We start from the raw sequence: 17,412 nt of genomic DNA on the forward strand, positions 1-17,412 counted from the left end.
ACATTTCCTGCCCTGTTTAACATGAATTGGGAAATAAAGAAAAAAAAGAAAAGTAAAATTCAAAGGGGGCGAATAATTCTGACTTCAACTGTATAAATATATCTATTTACCTATATACAATTAATAATTAAGCATAGTATAAAAATCTATAAATTAAGTTCATATTTCATACAAATATAAAATTACATTTATATAATAATTTATATTACAGGACATTTGAAAATAATATTATTATGAATATAGTGTCTGCTATATAGAACTGCTCTCTTGATTATTAGCTTCCTGTTGACGCCAAGAAAAGTGTTGAAAACTTGCTCGAATGATTATTTGACTTTCTAAATGGAAATTGCATGATTAATTTGGCACTGGTGTTGTTTTTCTCAGCTGCAGGAGGGTGTGCTGAACACTGTGACAGCAACACAAACACACACCACAAATTAATGAATGATGTCATCCTCTCATTTGCATAGGGACTCTAAACGCTGCCAATACGTGACGAGCATCTGTGGGAGTCGTTCTGTTCTGAGTGCTGCATCACAGCGTTCGCTGATCATTTAAATAATAATAATAATAATAATAATAATAATATAAACGTTCAGACTTCACTGTGCAAAGACCTTGAATTAACTTGTGGTTCAGTGGTTAACACAGTGGCCTCACAGCAAGAAGGTCACTGGTTTGAGTCCCGGCTGGCTCAGCTGCCATTTCTGTGTGGAGTTTGCATGTTCTTCCCGTGTTGGTGTGGGCTTCCTTTGGGTGCTCCGGTTTCCCCCACAGTCCAAACACATGCGCTATAGGGGAATTGATGAACTCAATTGGCCGTAGTGTATGAATCAGTGAGTATGGGTGTTTCCTAGTACTGGGTTGCAGCTGGAAGGGTATCCGCTGTGTAAAACAGATGCTGGAATAGTTGGCGGTTCATTCCGCTGTGGTCACCTCTGATAAATAAGTGACTAAGCCGAAGGAAAATGAATGAATGAATATTCCAAATAAAATATGGTCCATCCCTATCGTCAGGCTGGTAGACACAGGACAGTGTGGTGTTTTTTAGCATGTGGAGCAGTGAGAGCAGAGTCAGAGCAGACACAGGTCAGTGATCAGAGGCTCTGCTTACTCAATGACCCTGGAGAACCAATGAAAGTCAAGGAGATTGAGCTCAAAACTGTCCTGCAGACACAAGGACGCAGCGGAGAACAGCACTGGGCTCCTACTTTAAGCCTAATCACAAATTCCATGACTTTTCTCTGACTTTCACTGACTAAAAAGCTCAATTATTAATAATAGTATTAATAATATTATACTAAAGGGGACCTATTATCCACAAATCACTTTTGTAAAGGGTTTAAAACACAATTGTGTGAGACAGCATGTAAAATAACCAGATTGTAATGGTAAACATGCATTAATTGTATTGGTTATAATCAGACTTGATAAAGGAGACACTGTGATTGACATTCTATCTTTGTACGTGTCATCAGAGGGGGAAAGCCCCGCCCACTAGTGTCCGTCTCTCCATCTCATTAGCATCTCCAGCAGCCCTGAGTGAGAAGCAGCCGTCTGTCCATTAACTCAGTGTTTGAGCTGCTGAAGATGATGTCAGCATAGACTAAGAGGATTACAGATGTGGAGTTTAAGATGAACAGCCACAGGAGCCACATAGACTGACAGAAGCATTAAGTACACACTCACACTGAAGCACACCTGACCAGCACTGTGCACACAGCTAGTCCTGTTTTTGAATCTGCGACTATGCTGACACAAAGGTGTTTGTAGCTCCGCCCTCTTCTGAAAACAGCTCAATCTCATTTGCATTTAAAGTGACAGTCACCAAAACGCCACAATTAGCATCAAAACCTAAAAGGGTAAGCTTCAAAGAGTTAAAACACATTATTTGTGTGTTATTTTGAGCTGAACACACACATCTTGTAAAAAGGGGCAAAATACGTTTTCTTTAAAACTATTTGGGCTCTATTTTATTGATCTAGGCCAGGGATTTCCACACTCCTGAACACACCTGAACCAGCTAATCAAGCTCTTACTAGGTACTAACGTCCAAGCAGGTGTGTTGAAGCAAGTTGGAACTAAAGTCAGCAGGACACTGGCCCTCCAGGACCGACTTTGGACACCCCTACATCCCTGATCTAAGCACAAAGTCTAAAGCTCATGGTGCAAAAGCATTAAGGATGCTATTTTAAGGATGGTAAAATACACTCTGCACCCCAGCGCATGGTCAAACATGGGTTGTGCTTATTCTCTCAATGAGTTCTGGCTGTTTTTTGAGCATAACATGCATTAAACCAATCAGAGTCTCATCTCCCATTCCCTTTAAGAGTCAGTTGCGTCACGCCATGGCACATTTGCTATTTACTTTGTAAGAGGAAAAACTGAACGCTTCACTACACTCTCAGGAATAAAGGTACGGGAGCTGTCAACGGGGAAGTATCTTTTTAAAAGATACCAATTAGTATCCAAATAGTCCACCAAATAGTCGTACCTAAAAGGTGCATATTAGTACCCAAATGCACCTAAAAATTACCGTTGAGGTACCATTATGGATCCTTCAGGTACAAATATGTACCTTTTAAAAAGGTACTAGTGACAGCTCCTGTACCTTTATTTCTGAGAGTGTAGCGAGCATCTGCAGCGCAAGCATAAAGAACGAGCCTCCTCCATTCGACCTCTTTACTTTCTCTTTACTTTGACTCTTTACTTCTTTACTTTCGTGGATAGGGAAACGGTCTTGTATGAACTCCACTGAAGACATCCATCAGCCGACATATTTAATTTAGTTTGTTAACCGCAAAGATTTAAGTCAAAATTATTTCTAAATTCAGTTCTAATCTAATCTTCTAAAGGAATAAATGAACAATAATAATGAAGCGTGGTCAGAAAACTGAGTTATATCCAAACACACATCCTGTTCTTATGCCACATATGATGATGCAGACATCTGAAAAAAAAAAACCCACAGGTAGACAAAATTTAAAACTTAAGTAAATATAAATATGCATATGATAAATAATACTGCTAATAATAACAATAATAACAACAATAATAATAATAATAACAACATTATACAAAAGCAAATTGTCATGAATAAACTGAAAAAGCAGAAGAAGGCATGGAGGCAGGGGATTTGCTATTTAAACAACTTGGCGCAAAGCAGGAAAATCAGGGTTGCATTGGTTTAAAAATGGCAACAAATTGCAGCAAAAATGTATAACACCTTATTGCGCCGGGTGTACATCACTAAATAACTTAACTAAAATGAGCTAAATCGATCATATTACATTGTCTAATGCTGTGAGGTTGCCATCATTGATTTCTAATCATATATCTCCTCACTGATGCTGTTTTTCTGGTTTATTACTGTAAATCTGCTTGCAGTACATAAATAAACAGATCACACACACACTAATGGTTTCTCACTGCTGTTTTTAACATATGATCTTTTACATTTCTGTGGGTTTAATGGCCTCCGGCTTGAGTTCTGACCGCTGCACGGTGGTTTCTATATTAAATGTATTTTGATGTCATGCAGACGGATGTGTTTGTAAGGTTAATTAGCAGGTCATTTAGCTCACGCTGGAGCTGAAACTGAAATAAAGCAGAGTTTCATTTCATAATGCACGCCGCTTCATTATACAGCGTTTATTAAACATAAACACACACACATCGCATGTCGGAGGTCAGAGAGCGCCATCAACACGCTAATTAGTATTATAGTTATTTATAATGCATTTGATGGTTTCTAAGAACACGGAAATCGACAGATGCAAATAAACTACCAGACAAGATCTTCTCTACCTGTGAATCTGTATTTTACCAAGAGTAAAGTCATTAAACTAAAGTAAATGGTAAATAGTTATGGGTATACAACTTATAGCAAATAGTTTTGTGTAAACAAATTATGCAGAAACAAGCCACAACAGGACTACTGAACACTGGCCAAAGACATCCCTTTAAATTAAAGAAATATAACATGAAAAGTAATATAAAAATATACTACTACTACTACTACTAATAATAATAATAACTATTATTATTATTATTATTATTGCTGTTGATAAAAAAAATAATAATATCAACAGGAATAACAATAATAATAATGATATCAACAACAACAATAACAACAATAACAATAATAATAATAATAACAATAAAAATAATAATAACTTTTATTTTTTTGTAATAATAATAATAATAATAATAATAACAATAATATCAACAGTATCAATAATAATAATGATAATAATAATATCATTCATTTTCTTGTCGGCTTAGTCCGCTTGTAATAATAATAATAATAATAATAATAATAATAATAATAATAATAATAATAATATCTTTTATTATAGCTATTACTTTTAATATTATTATTGTTGTATTAACATTTATACTATTAACGACAATAATAATAATAATAATAAAACAGATAATGATGATAATAATAAGAAGAATAAGAATAATAAAGTAATGCAAAGTATTGTATAATACATGTTGAATTAAAATATATTGAATATGTTTGTTTTAAATCATATTACTCAATTTCTTATTTTTGCATTCATCTTTATTTGTGTAAATGAATAAATATATAATAAATGTAACAGATGTATTTAATATGATCAAAGTATAGTTGTAATATATTTTAATTGATTTATTTATTTCCTTAAGTAGCATCATGTAACTTATTAATGTTGTGTTGATGTTGTATAATTATTTATTAATGTTGTATTGCATCATGTTATAATTATGTATTCATTTAATAAATAAAAAAGCTTAATGAAATGTTAAATATTTTAATATGCATTTTATAAAAAGAACACAGCACATCATTTTAATGAATAATTTTGCTATTTAATTCACACACCCACACACACACACACACACACACACACACACACATATATATATATATATATATATATATATATATATATATATATATATATATATATATATATATATATATATATATATATATTTTTTTTTTTTTTTGCAATGTAATTGAATAAACTTTTTTATAAGACATTATATCATACATTCATCACCATCTACACTCTTAATAATAACATAAACATGTTCAAAATACATATTTTTTACAGCACATTTACAAATAATGTTTATTTTTTTCCAATTACAAGTGCTCTTTTTTGCTTTCTCTGTAGAAAAAACAATCAAGATATTAAATCATCTCTCATTTTCCTTCCTGTTGAGTAATAAACATAACCAGTCAGAATGCATTTGAATAAAAAAGTTAACCTGAGTTGCTTATTTAAAGGCCAATAATCTACATGACGTGCAGTCATTTATCATTTTCAGGATATTTCTCAGTGCATCACATTGCATTAATTTCCAATCAGAAGGGAGTGTCAGTAATGAAGCGTTGTTTCAAACAAACCCTGGAGATTAAAACATGTCCATGAGGAGAAAATCAAAGAGAAAAACATCCCATGAAACACGCTGAATCTGCAACCTGAAGACCACCACTGAGACACAATCCCCCAACACTTCAAGAGTTTGATGTGGATTCTTATAAAAGTACGAACAAAACTTTCATATCAACTCATAATGAGAAATTCCAAGGACAGGTTTAACCGAAGTACCTGGAGACGAGCAGTTACTGATGCTGTTTGAAGACTGAATGACCTCCAGCTGCAGTAAAAGAGCTTTAATAGCAACTATTAATAGACAAATTCTGAGGATTTCAGACACGGATTTGACCCCTAATTTCAGTTCTGTCTGCTAAAGTCACAATTTAAATAAATGAATGAGTGCTTTGTTGCATGCATTTAAATCCATAAATAAAAGTAAATGAATGAATAAATAAACAATTATGGTGTTCCTTGAATGGATAAATAAACACTGTGTTGCTTGAATAAATACATTGAAAAACAAACAATTAATTATTTATTAAATAAATAAATAAATATGGTGTTGCTTAAATGAAAAAATAAGTAATACAAATTTTATCTTTAATAAAAAATAAATACTGTAATGCCTAAATAAATAAATGAATATGGCGTTGCTTTAAAAATGGACAACTAAATATATATACTGTGTTGCTTAAAAAATAAATAAATATTGTGTTGCTTAAATAAATAAATAACGCGTTGCTTAAATGAATAAATAAATAAATAAATAAATAAATATGTTGTTGCTTAAATAAAAAAAAAATAAATAAATAAATAAATAAATACGGTGTTCCTTGACTGAATAAATAATTAAATACCGGCTTGCTTTAATAAATAAATGAACAAACAAACAATCAAACAAACAAACAAACAAACAAACAAATAAATAAATAAATAAATAAATAAATAAATAAATACTGTGTTGCTTAAATTAAAAACAAAAAAATCAAGTATGTTGTTTCTAATAAGTAAATAAATGAATACATATAATGTTGTTTTAATAAATAAATACATAAATAAACAATTCAATAAATATGCTGTTGCTTAAATAAATAAAAAATAAACAATTATGGTGCTCCTTGAATGAATAAATACATAAATACTGTGTTGCTCAAATAAATAAATGAAAGAACAAACAAACAATTAAATAGTTTAATAAATAATTACATGAAAAAATAAATAAATATGGTGTTGCTTAAATAACTATGTAAAAAAATTATAATAATTAATAGTGTTTCTTAAATAAATATTATTAACTTAAATATACAGAAAAAAATACATAAAACAATACAGTAAATGTACTTAAAATTTAAATTAAATACTCCAATAAAAATAAAAATATTAAATAAATAAAATAGATTTTATAGAAATTACAATTCAAATATGCAAAAAAATAATAATAATTAAACAAAATAAAAACATTAGTCTACTAAATCCTAGCAAATAAAGTGATGTATTTTTATAAAGCTTTAACACACATGCTATGGTAAACTGTGCACGATGCAGTGTTAGTCTACATCTTGTTCCTGATTGTAAAGTGTGGTAAACTGTAGGGAATAGCTGCACAGATCATTATTGGCATTGTGTTTACCTGAAGAACAGCATCACAAACACACGCAGTGATTAATCTCTTTCAGCCAGAACTCGGTCTAATTAAAGCAATTAAAAGTGCAGTAAGAGAAACATCAGGTCTGCGGTCAGACGGAGAGATCGATACCAGCTGTAAAAGCATCTAAAGCCCAGAGAAACACTGACTTCTTCAGGTCAAGGAGAAAAGCACACAGCTGATATTCCTCCATACTGACTATAACAACAGCATTCATTCATTCATTCATTCATTCATTCATTCATTCATTCATTCATTCATTCATCCATCCATCCATTCATCCATCCATCCATCCATCCATCCATCCATCCATCCATCCATCCATTCATTCATTCATTCATTCATTCATTCATTCATTATTTCATTCGTTCGTTCATTCATCTGCTGCTATTCCTGCACTTATGACTGTGCAAAAGAGGAAAACACAGTGAGAGACTAATTATGCTGGAGAAAAGTATTGAAAAAAAAAGATTAATTACAGAAATCTACGGCATGCATATTAAAAATGATAAATAATAATGACAATACTAATATCATCATCATTAATACATTATTACATCATCATTGTATTAATTTATTAAAAGTTCAATTTATTTAATTCCATCAATTTGTTTTTATTTCTTAGTATTTTCATTAATTCATTTTTATTAACTATTCATTTATACGTAATTCTTTAATTTATTTTATCCTCATTGATTTATATTAATATATTCATAATAATTTATTCATTTTCCTTCATTTATAAATTTAAATATAAATTTATAAATATTTTTTTCAAATTAAATGTATTTAAATTCATTCATTCATTCATTCATTCATTCATTCATTCATTCATTCATACATTAATTAATTCATGCATTTTTCATTCATTCATTCATTCATTCATTCATGCATTCATTCATTCAGTTATATAAATTCAATTATTTATTAATTTATTTATATTCATTATTTTCATTTATTAATTTCTTTATTTCATTTGATTCATTTAATTCATATTCATTCATTCATTCATTTTTTAATTTTTATTTATTCATTTACACTCATTCAAACATTTATTTAATTGTATTATTTGATTCATTATTTTTTTCAGATTAATTTATTTTAATTCATTCATTTCTTTATTTCATTCATTGTATTTGAATAATTCATATTCATTCGTTCATATTCATGAATTAATTTATCTTCATTCATTTATTTTCATTCATTAAAGTTCAATTTACTCAATTTAATTTGATCGTTTTCATTAGTTGCTTTTTCATTCATTCATTCATTCATTCATTCAATTTGATTAATATATTTATTTTTTTATTTTCATGCAATAATTTATTTTATTAATTGATTCATGTTCATTAATTCAGTCATTTACTTATTTTAATCCACTTATTTATTTTCATTCATTCATTCATTCATTCATTCATTCATTCATTCATTCAGTTTCATACATTTGTGTTCGTTTCTTCATACATTCACTTTCATTCATCCCTTCATCCATATCCATTTGTTCATTTTGGTTATGTATTAATTCATTTGTTCATTTGTTTGTTTATGTATTGACTGAAGTGTGTGTGTGCAGGATTGTGAGCGTGTTTGTTTGCAGATGCGTCAGGAGGGAATCAGAGTTGCTGCAGCCATTACTGTAGCTGTGAGGAGTTTTCATGCTCAGCTTCAACTAAAGCTCCTCATGCATGAGCAACCGCAGCTCATCCTGCTCTTATCAACCACACACACACACACACACACACACACACACACACACACACACACACACACACACACACACACACTACTCCAGCCAAAACCCAGAGAGTCTGCAGCTCTTCAAACACTCCTAAACTCCGGCACTGAAGGCCTTTTACACACAGCTAAACTTCTGACTTGAGCTGTATTGCCATTGCACTACATGTGTGGACATACAGTGGAAATAAATGTCATTTTCACACGCTACATCAATAAACATAATTATAAATATAAACAACCCTGGACGTCAGAGCCATTTTAAACCTAATTAACTAGCACACCGGAGCGGTAATAACTGTGTCTACTATAAGTGAACACACTGAATACAACATGAATACACTGACACTGCCCGTGCGTATCTGTTTTAAAGTAATGCTTGTAATATAGTTTGATGACTGAACACCTCACTGCAGCTCAAAGAGTCTCTAAGAAATGTCCAGGAGTTCAATGGTAAAAACACTGCAAGATTGATACAGGACAAATCCTCAACCTGTTTACCTGCCGAAACAGTAAGTTTCCTGATACTGATAGCTTTAATCTGACTGTAGTCCTGCCGCATTAATGACAAAAGTGTGAGAGTGTGTGTGCAGTTTGTTGATAGCAATTTGACTATACATGCGCAGAGAATGGTTTGACAAGGTTAAAAAATTACCCAGAAAATTCAGAAACGTCCCGTTGACTTAACATGGGATCAAATTTTGCAACCTCATAACTTTGCACCACACTGTCAAACAGACTTAAGGCTGAGCTCATTTAACTCAGACGAACATACAAACAACATGCTACATGAAACATACTAACATAACAATATACCAATCCATACTAGAAATATACTAACATACTTACCATATACTAATCCATACTGAAAATATACTAAAATACTTGTCATATACCAATCCATACTAGGAACATATTCATCTACACTAGAAATATACTAACAGACATACTAACAACATACTTACCATATACTAATCCATACCAAAATTATACTAACATACTCACCATATACTATCCATACTAAAAATATACTAACATGCTCACCATATACTAATCCATACTAAAAATATACTAACATACTCACCATATACTAATCCATACTAAAAATATACTAACATACTCACCATATACTAATCCATACTAAAAATATACTAACACACTTAGCATATTTCTAAGCCATATTAAAATATACTAACATACTTACATATATACTAATCCATACTAGAAATAAACTTACATACTAACTATATACCAATCCATCCTAAAAATACACTCACATACTTACCATAAACCAATTCATATACTAACATACATACTTATATACTAATCCATACTAGATACATACTAACATACAATTTACTAATCCATACAAGAAATATACTAACATTCATGCCATTACCACATTTGGTTGATTTTAGGTTGTAAGAAAGTGACCAAAATCCAACGCCGAGCCAACATCTTAACAAACATCATATTGACGTCAGATATTGACATTTATTTGACAGGTACGGCAACCAAAATCCAACATCTGATAGACATCATAGTGGTAATGTCCACACAACTTCAAGCTGTGACATTATTAGACGTTGATATTTGGTCGATTTTAGTTTGGACATTGATGTTGGTCTGATGTTGAGTTCTGTCGTCAACCCGATTTTCGATTCCAAACAAAATGCAACATCCCCATGATGTTAGGGTACAACGTCAATCTGTTGTCATAATACTGAAATATTAATCCATACTAGAAACATTCTAACATAATAATCCATACTAGAAACATTCTAACATATTAATCCATACTAGAAACATTCTAACATATTAATCCATACTGGAAACATTCTAACATATTAATCCATACTGGAAACATTCTAACATATTAATCCATACTAGAAACATTCTAACATAATAATCCATACTAGAAACATTCTAACATATTAATCCATACTAGAAACATTCTAACATATTAATCCATACTGGAAACATTCTAACATATTAATCCATACTAGAAACATTCTAACATATTAATCCATACTGGAAACATTCTAACATATTAATCCATACTGGAAACATTCTAACATATTAATCCATACTGGAAACATTCTAACATATTAATCAATACTAGAAACATTCTAACATATTAATCCATACTGGAAACATTCTAACATATTAATCCATACTAGAAACATTCTAACATATTAATCCATACTGGAAACATTCTAACATATTAATCCATACTAGAAACATTCTAACATAATAATCCATACTAGAAACATTCTAACATATTAATCCATACTAGAAACATTCTAACATATTAATCCATACTGGAAACATTCTAACATATTAATCCATACTAGAAACATTCTAACATATTAATCCATACTGGAAACATTCTAACATATTAATCCATACTGGAAACATTCTAACATATTAATCCATACTGGAAACATTCTAACATATTAATCAATACTAGAAACATTCTAACATATTAATCCATACTGGAAACATTCTAACATATTAATCCATACTAGACACATACTGACATATTAATCAATACTAGAAACATACTAATATATTAGTCCATACTAGAAACATTCTAACATATTAATCAATACTAGAAACATGCTGACAATATAATAATCGACACTGACTGAATCACCAAGCACCATGAATTCATCATGAAGTCTTCTTTAATGTGCTACTAAAGAAAAGCAAAAGTCAACTGCATTGTGTAGAGTGAGTAAATTAAGAAACTTTCAATTCTGGGTGAACTATCCCTTTAAAACACTGATGACTGACATCTGAAAACACACTTCATTCAACAACCGCACACTCACTACACAAATAAGGGTGAATTTATAGTTGCTCGTGAATATCACTCTCAGTTTGGATAATGAATCTGACAAAAACACTTTGGGCTTCATAACCTCTAGAAATCTGACAGCTTGTTTGTTCACTTCATGTGAAGATGTCTCCAATCTGAAGGCTGACGGATGGATGCAGAACACACTGGTGAAAGCATAACATTAGTGTGTGCATGCCGAGACACGTCTCATCAAAATAATACTAATATCTGGCTCTGCTTCTGAAATGACTTTCCTCTACTTCTGACATCCGCTTATTTTTCATACACAGAGACACTTTTCACCATCTAATCAGTTCCTCGCGGATCAAATCAGGCCTGTCTTTGAATTTATTTTCTTCAATCAATATCTTGTTTTTCCTCTCAGGCAAACATCAAAACTAAAAGAGTTGCAAATGAAGCGGGATGTCGTTTTAGATCAGTGTGTTTGTGAGCTTCAAGTGTGACACTCAACATCATAATCCTGCCGAATTAGAGGAGGGGAAACACAAGAGTGTCCAACAACACCACATTTTACTCTACAGTATATCCCAGCATTTCACAGTGTCACACACTCATATAGTGCAATTAATAATGGAAACAAAACACTGCCAAAAATCAAGTCATTATGGAGGACTAAACAAGAAAAAAAAGTCAAATAAATTACAAAATAAAACTATATTTATACAACAGCTCTTTCTGGTTCTCGAATCTGATTGGCTTATGGCTGTGAGATATTCTACAGTAACAGCACTTGTACAGCCTCTTCACCCTTGTGTATTACTCCGCCCACATAGAGTGACAGCAGATCAATAAACTCACTACAGTTTGACAACTATGGGGTATATGTCACGTTCGAGGTTAGGGAAAGGAGCGAGGACTCAGGTGCAGCAATATTGTTTTTTTTATTAATAATAAAATAAAAGCAAAAAGGCAAAACAAACAACCCAGAGGGGGGAAAACTCTAATAAAACAAATAAACGAGCAAACAAACTTGACTGGACTGGCAGGACTGGACACAACAGGACAGGAAACTATCGACGACGAACTGGCAAAGGACTGAAAACATGAGGGGGATTATAAAGCAAAAAGTAAATTGACTGAATGAAAACACTCACCGTGCGCTCACACACGCAGCGTGCATGCTTCATCCCAGCGCCGACCAAAACCGAAACCAACAAGACTGAGACGCTGGGAATGAAACACCACGCTGCTGACAGACGAAAACACAAACACGAGTACAAGAGCGCACGCGTCTGAGGGACGCAGAGCGCGCGCGGCCGCATCAAGCGTTACATTTCCCCCCGCCCTGTCTTTATAATATGAGCATTTATTTCACCCCAGTATATTCAATGGAGCTTCTGCGCTAGCCTGCAGATTCTGATGGGCGCGTGCGAGTAACAAGGCCTTTTGTCTTGTTTTACGCTTGAGCAACTAAATGAATGCCAAAGTTTATTTAACTGATTGCATTTTAATGACATTACAACATCGATGCTGTGAAAGGAACCGTATAAAATGGGAAAAAGTACACAATAACAGCTCACCGGAAGTTTATCAGTATGAGAAAAACACTAGCTCGGCATATACCCTATTGCAGCTGTTGGACAACATCCTGTACTTTTGAGGCTTTTTTAAAGTCGAGAATGTAGTTGTTTAGATAGCAACTATACAGTCTATTTATAAGGATAGTGGCTATTTTAAATATGTATAACAGAGCGTCGGTGGCCATCAGCTTGAGCTACTGAGCAGAGCAAAGACACTTGTAGTTCTGCCACAAGATGGCGACAGAGACAGCATAACAAGTCCTTAGAGGAGAAAATGTCAGCATTTTTCTTTTGTTTTTTTAAACTACAGCGGATCAAATCATTATAAAACAGAGAAAAGAGATTCACATGCTGTAGACAGTTACCTAAATGCGTTCTCAACTTAATACTGAGCTCACGACATTTGTCATTGAAATAACGCCACAGGTAGTTGGTGGATCTGAGTAAAAAAGGCCTGCCGCCACAGCTGGAAAAAATCCTAGAGGAAACACTGTATTATATATATTATATACTGAATAAATATATATATACATCTGTATTATATATATATATATATATATATATATATATATATATATATATATATATATATATATATATATATATATATATATAATATGTTTTTTTATTGATGAAAAATAAAAGTGGAAAAAAATAAATGAAGAAAAAAGTAATGTAAACATATTTTCCTGACATTTATAATGTGTGGTATAATTGTGTTTTCATATTTAGTAAATGATTTATTTTTCATTACTAAATGAAGTATTGCATTATTTACAAACCAGTTATTTACAAGTAGCTGGTTGTGCTTTAAGATCATTCAGAATGAGATAATAATTGATTAATAAACTATTCAAATTTACATTTATAACTCTTATTATTCAGGCATATACCAATGGTTAATTTGTACGTTAATAAATGCTTTATGAACTCAGCTTTAGGCAGTTTTGTGACCTAATCTAAAGTGAGGACTATTCATGATTTATAAATACCTAATAAATGACAATTAAAGGCTCAGTTATATTCTAAACAGGAAAGAAGAACAGAAATGACTTTATTAATTTCAGATCATTTGAAAATACACAAACGAAACTGTTTTAAATATATATAAAAAAATTATTGCAACCTGATCTAAACTAACATTACTGTACAGTTTAAACATTACATCCTATTATATTATTGAATTATTAATTAACTGTTGTTTTATCCAGCATTTGTCATATTTGACACTCCTGTTATTCAGCAATTTTTATCTATCTATCTATCTATCTCTCTATCTATCTCTCTATCTCTCTATCTATCTATCTATCTATCTATCTATCTATCTATCTATCTCTCTATCTCTCTATCTATCTATCTATCTATCTATCTATCTATCTATCTATCTATCTATCTATCTATCTATCTATCTATCTATCTATCTCTCTATCTCTCTATCTATCTATCTATCTATCTATCTATCTATCTATCTATCTATCTATCTATCTATCTCTCTATCTATCTATCTATCTATCTATCTATCTATCTATCTATCTATCTATCTATCTATCTATCTATTCCTCCATTTATTTCCTCATTCATGTATTTTTGCTTGGATGACTTTAATTTTCAGTCTGAGATATTTAAATGAGGGAGGCGGTTCTTATGCAGATTCAGCACATTATTGGTTGAGAGTGCACAAAAAGAAAAGTATGCTTATCTGAATGGCAGACCACAGAATTCAACATGAAACTACAGCAGCAGGCAGACATTCAGAACCTCCACTTCTACAAGATTCAGCAGCTGATACACACGTAAACACACACATAACAGTAATAATCTGCTTTTAATAGTTCTCCACATATTCTGTGCACGTAAACACACACTCACTGACTGACTTAATGAATACATGAATGAATGGGAACATCATAAAACCAAAACACGCTAATTGCTAATCAATAGCAAATAAATAAATAAATAAATTATGCAAATTAAACACGTGCAGTTTTATACAAATCAGACAAAATGGTTCCAAATGCTCGAGTTAAATAAATAGTTTATTCTGAAATGGGCAGAGAAGCAAGTAGCAGATGTGTGTGTGTGTGTGTGTGTGTGTGTGTGTGTGTAGTGTAGAGTGGAGTAGCTTCACCTGTCACACACAGTGAGGAATATTCCAGCAGGAACTCCAGCTGTTTTATCATTATCTCAGCTGCTGCACACACACACACACACACACACACACACACACACACACACACACACACACACACACACACACACACACACACACACACACACACACACACACACACACACAAGTGCAATTAGAGTATAAATGAACGCACAGTGCTTTTCCTTTCTGATTCCTCCTGCAGGTTCAGGCAGAGGAGAGCCCAAACTACAGAGACAGGATTAAAGTGATCAGAGACTGGAGCAGAGCTGACTGACTTACTTCAGAATGATAACTCATTACTAAATACTACCTCCATCATTATTACTCCATTTAAAGGGACAGCTCACTGAAAAATCAACATGTGCTCCCTATTCACTCTCCCTCAAACCTCTATGAATTTCTTTCTTTTGTTTAACAGTAAAGAAGATATTTTGAAGAATGCTGAAAACCTGTAACCACTGACTTACATGGAAAACAAATACTATAGAAGTCAATGGTTTCAGGTTTTCAGCATTCTTTGAAATACCTATTTTAGTGTTCAACAGAAGAAAGAAACTGAGAGAGAATGATGACAGATGAGTTATTTTTGGGTGAGCTGCCCCTTACAGTTAACTATATTTGCTTTATAATTAGACTCTTTCTTGTTTGTACTCTTTATCTTTTCTCTTTCTTTTTTGTATTAAATTTATTTAATTTTTCATTGTTTGCTTTTTCATTCTTTTTTCTTTTCTTTTTATTGTTTATTTTTTATTCATTCTTTCACCTTCATTCTTTCTTTTTGTATTCTTTCTTTTTTCTTTAATTCATCCTTTTTCTATTTCCTTTCATTCATTCATTCTTTCATTTTTACATGATTAGTTTTTATTTTTTCATAACTCATTTCTCTTTTGCTTTATTTTTCATTAATTCATTCTTTCTTCATTATTACTTTTTCATTCATTTTCTTTTTTCCTTCTTTCTTTTTCTCATTTTTCTTTCATTAATTCCTTTTTTGCATTCTTTCTTTTTTTATTTCACTCATTCCTTCTGTCATTCATTTTGCATTATTTGTTATTATTTATTTTACTTTCTTTTTTCATTCTTTCTTACTTAGTTCTCTTTTTCTTCCTTCATTATTTATTTATTTTTTCACTCATTAATGTTTTCTCATTTCTTTTTGTTTTTATTCTTTCTCTTTTTTCTTTTTTTATTTATTTTTTTCATTCATCCATTCATTCTCTTTTTTCCTTCTTTTTAATATTTTCTTTCTCCATTCTTCCTTTTTCATTTCTTCCTTTCTCTATTTTTATTCTATCTTCTTTCTTTTCTTTCTTTCATTCTTTCTTTCTTCTGTTTCCTTTCATTCATTCATTCATTCATTCATTCATTCATTCATTCATTCATTCATTCATTCTCTTTCTTTATTTTAATTATTTATTTTTCTTTTTTTCTTTATTTCTTAATTCTTATTTTTCTTTCCTCGTTATTTCTTTTTTACTCATTTATTTTTCCTTTTTTTATTCTTTCTAGCTCTTCTCTTTTCTTTCATTTTTTATTTGTTTTTGTATTCTTTCTTTTTTTCTTTCATTTTTTCTTTCTCTTTCTTTTTTCAAATGTTTTCATTCATTCATTCTTAACTTTTCTTTCTCTGTCTTTTTTTCTTTCTTTCTCTTCTCACTAAAGCTTATTTAAACAGTAAATTGGTCGGTGCTTCAGATCACCAAGCACAAAAACAGCAAGACACAGGAGATGTTTCTTTCCTCAGGCCATCTACCTCATGAACACTTAAATATTCCCCAACAGTGCAATAAACATGTGCAATACTTTCGCATTTGTACACAGCACCGTATAACCTGTATATTTATAACTAATCTGTACACACAACTCAACATCCAGATTTCTGGACTAACTGCATCTCTGTCTGATGTTTATCGTCTTTTTTCCCGTATTTATTCTGTGTGGTCACTTTATGTACACTGGAAGCTTCTGTAGCCAAAACAAACTCCTTGATTCTGATAAAGATGTTGAATTGCTTGAATGATTTGACTTAAACATGAGCTCCAGTATTTATAAACTCTGCCTGTTACTAAAGATCAAACTCAGTACAGATCCTCGTGCATCAATCTTTGATAGTGATTGAGAAA

The 17,412-nt window shown here is 31.6% G+C and overlaps 1 protein-coding gene across 16 annotated transcripts in view; it reads right to left on the reverse strand.

Moving 5' to 3' along the window:
- The window catches only part of zgc:152904, a 404,441-nt gene that overhangs the window by 159,840 nt on the left and 227,189 nt on the right, over positions 1 to 17,412 (reverse strand).

This window comes from Danio rerio, chromosome 1 (genome assembly GCF_049306965.1).
Source record: "Danio rerio strain Tuebingen ecotype United States chromosome 1, GRCz12tu, whole genome shotgun sequence".
Taxonomy (NCBI): domain Eukaryota; kingdom Metazoa; phylum Chordata; class Actinopteri; order Cypriniformes; family Danionidae; genus Danio; species Danio rerio.